Genomic DNA, 4,173 nt, shown 5'->3' on the forward strand with positions numbered 1-4,173 from the left:
AATCGGGTTGGTCCAAATTACCCTATATAAAATTTCATAAATGTTGGGGCCTTTCCTGAGTGAGGCCTAAAGCTAGAACTTCATTTTCTTTAGGCTAGAGCTGGCCCTGGTTTAAAGTAACATGTTTGGGGCTTATGGTTTCACTTTTGTAACGAATTTGGATATTAACATCAACTTTTATTAAGTTTTATTTTACACGGATAATTCAAGTGGATATAGTTAATTAACACCAACTTTTTAGACTGAGTTAATGAAACAGATAATTCATGTGGTTTGTCAAGGTAATAAATCTAGATACTAAGACCACTCCCATTAGCAAACCATCTAAGGTTTGTTACACTATTTGAAAAATTAAATAAATAAAAAATCAAAAGATTAGAGCAATAGTTTGTCTCAACAAACTAGTTTGCAAACCCTTACATGGTCACATGCCAATTTTTTTATGGATCTTTTTTTTTTTCATTTATTTTCCCCTTTTATTTCACGCTAATTAGTTTTAACTATAATGTTGTTTTCTTCTAATAACTTTTGATAATTAAGTTTTTAAAAAATTTGAAAACATAGTTTTGTTCAGTGTTTTTTTGTGAACACGACAGTATAAATTTTATTAAAAACAAAGCTCGTAAAAAAATATTTTTCAATATAAAATAAATATGAAGTTTGTTTGATGAGTACAAATAATTTTTTATTTTATTAATATTTTTAAATTTAATATTTTGTTAACTTTTAAATAAAGTTATTATTTTATATTTCCAGTCACTTTAAATAAATAACAACAATGATAAATTATATTTATTTAATGAAAAATAGTGTGGTTTGGATTGCTAATGAGTGAGGAAAGTTTGATTTGGTTGGGTTGGGTTGGGTTGGGTAGATAGAAGAAAAAGAAATTGGTTTTGGTTGGTTTGTGAATATGGATGGTCAGGGTTTAAAGTAACATGCTTGGGGATTATAATTTCACTTTTGTAATGAATTTGGGTATTAACTTTTGTTAAGTTTTATTTTAGTTTAGTTTTGTATGAGATGACCCTTCTTTATGTAATTAAAATAATAAAAATGAAGAACCGGATTGACTTAAAAATTTGACACTTTTATTTTCTTTACAACGAGATTTGGACCTTTTTGACACCTGAGATAAGGTTAGCCATCAACAATCGCCATCCTTGTATTTATAAACACACTATTGGTCATTGTTTGATTGAGATGGGTTTCAACCCCTTCTCTTTTCTTCGGCATTTGTGGGTGGATCTCCTCCATCTTTGCCTTACCGGCTTCCCCTTTTGAATCTTCTATACGATTATGAATTTCCAATCACTATTATTGGTAGATTCCACGATAAAGGAGTTTTAATTATTTTTTAATTCTCACATCATCTGTATGGTTATAAGCAGGGGCGGATCTATGGTACAAATGGGTGGTTCCTCGAAACCACCCGAGTTTTGAAATAATAGTGTATTTATATATAAAAAATATTAAAGGAACCACATTATAAATTGGAAAGGAACCATCTCATTCTTATTTGACGCGCTTGTACAGCTGGTAAGTTGTTGATTTTGCAACCTAGAGGTCACATGTTCGATTCCGTTTTTTTACACTTATTTTTTTTTAACTCACTCTTATACCAATTAGGGTTTTATAATAATAATACACAAACACCACAAAACACACTGCAGCGCCTCTCCCCTGATCCCTCTTTAAGACTACCCGCCGTCCCCGTCCGTTCTCCGACCACCGCGGTACCGCCGCCGCTTTTCCGGCTGTCCTTCTACACTCCTCCCGCCGCTGCATAACCTTCCACTCTTCCTCGAAGCTCGATTGTTCGAATCCTCCCACTTTGAAGGAAAAGTTACATTCATTGTTAGATGTTAATTGTTCTTTTTCTTCTTCTTCAATGTTAATTGTTCTTAACTGTTATTGTTGGTTTCAATTTGTTAGGTTGTTAGAAAGATAAGCTGCAGAAGGTTCTGCAGAGTGGATTAGAGAGTGTTTGTTAAATGTTGAATTATTATTATTAAAAGTGGAACAATAATATAATGTTGATTGTTTGTTGAATTGGGTGTTTTGATTTAAATGGTGTTAGTTGCTTTTGGATTTTGAGAAGGTTGTTATGTTTTGGATTCCGGCTTCCTACTGTTTTAATGTATTCTCTCTGTTCTTTTAAGCGTAGTTGTCAAAGGCGCAAGGCGCGCTTAAAATGTCCTTAGATTAACTAGGCACGTAACATAAGCATATCGTTTTTAGGGGCAATACGCATTCAAGGCGTTGTGACTTGTGAGCCTTGGGTCTAGGCACAGCTTCTTAGTTTTTAATTTGCTATTTTATCGTATTTTTATTTGTTATGAACTTTGCCCGAACTATCGAACCGACCCGAACCTCAAACCGACCCGGAATTTTTTATACCCGACTATATGAAATTGAAACAACAAAAAGTAGTGCACCACCTGAAAAAAATTCCTGGGTCCGCCACTGGTTATAAGAGCATTCCCAATAGCTCCATAAACTTATGTGAAAGAGTTTTGTAAATTATAGGGTGGGGTTTTCAGAGAATTCTCAATATATCCCTCATCTTCATATCTATAACTACACTTAAAACATTATATTTATCACTCATGCTCAATTAAATAATAACTTTTACACATTTATCATTACAGTTTTCTCTCTAAGCTCTACTTACGGTGCGCACATATAATGTATATATGTGTGAACCCCCGGGTGGGCAGAAGTAAAATTGCACTAATCTTGACTTTATTTTACTAATCTCGTGAAAATAACGTTAAAAGTGACGGAATGTTAATCAGGCTTCATGTGGTGGCGTTGATAGCCGAAAGACAATGGTACATGCACCAATCGGCGGCGACCCGATGGTTGAGTGTTATGTGCCTTATGTCCAAGGCTTGATGTAAAACTACAATCGAGCTGGGGGTCTTACCGAAAGCAGCTTCTCTATTCCTAAAGGGTAAAGGTAAGGTTGTCTACATGTTACCCTCCACAGACCCTACCATAGCTTTGCTATTGGTGGGATATATTGAGTACGATGATTATTATTATTATTATTATTATTATTATTATTACAGTTTTATCTCTCCTCTACTCACAACCAATTCAACATATATTAAAAAAAATAGAGGCAAACTTTGTTTTCTCAAATTTACAAAAAAAAAACACTACATTTTCTCTCTTCACTCTATAATTTACACTCACAACTACTCAAAATCCCACCCTATAATTTGCAAACTTTCCTCACATTTTTTAAGGGATATGATGAGAATGCTCTCAGTAGTTGTGAGTGAAAATTATAAGGTGGAGACAGGAGAGAAAGATGTAGTGATTTATTGTAATGTGGGGGAATAGTGTTTGCCCCCATTTGTATGTAAATATTTGTTGAATTTGTTGTGAGTATATGAGAAATAAAACTGTAATGATAAAGGTATAGAAAAATATTATTTCATTGAACAGAATATAAAATTGTGGTGATTTTTAATGTAATTAACTATGTTTTCAGACTTGGCCCAGACATCAACTTGAACGCCTTACCAGGTCACAGGTCGGACCGGCCCGGGAGGTCGGACCGGACATTGACCCAGATGACGCCATGGCTATATATTATATTTATATTATTTTGTAATTAATGTAATTGATTTAGTTTGTTTCTAATCCACCGATCTAGACACTGAATTATAGGAACGATTGTTTCAATCGCATCCCGACTTAGGGCCTAGGTGTGTGGCTAATAGTTGGTACTCGTTTTGTAAATATATCAGAGTTTGCGAGTTATTTAGCGGAAGTCTTTATTTTATAATAAAATATTAATATATTTTGAAACTTTTATTTATAATAAAATACTAATTTATTTGAAAGGCTCCTCGGATAATAAATATCTGAGTGTTTGATTTATAAACCTTGTTTGATTTTACAAATCATGTTTAAATATTGTTTATAATATTTTAATGATTTAAAAATGAGCCATATTTATCTTATGAGCATCTATCTTCTTGAATGGCTCTAATTCCTTGTTACCTGTACTAACATGTTTCCCTGAAATATGGGGAAAAATACGTCAGCGATATGTTGGTGAATCGTTGACTCTTAAAAACATTTAATAAATCTTTCTTGGACTGACAAGATAGTTTTCTTGAACAATCTCAGTAGAAACGTCTCTTATTTCTAGGATTT

This window comes from Bidens hawaiensis, unplaced genomic scaffold, assembly GCF_021521415.1.
Source record: "Bidens hawaiensis isolate Kalapana, Puna unplaced genomic scaffold, B.hawaiensis_p1.1 tig00064623_1, whole genome shotgun sequence".
Classification (NCBI taxonomy): domain Eukaryota; kingdom Viridiplantae; phylum Streptophyta; class Magnoliopsida; order Asterales; family Asteraceae; genus Bidens; species Bidens hawaiensis.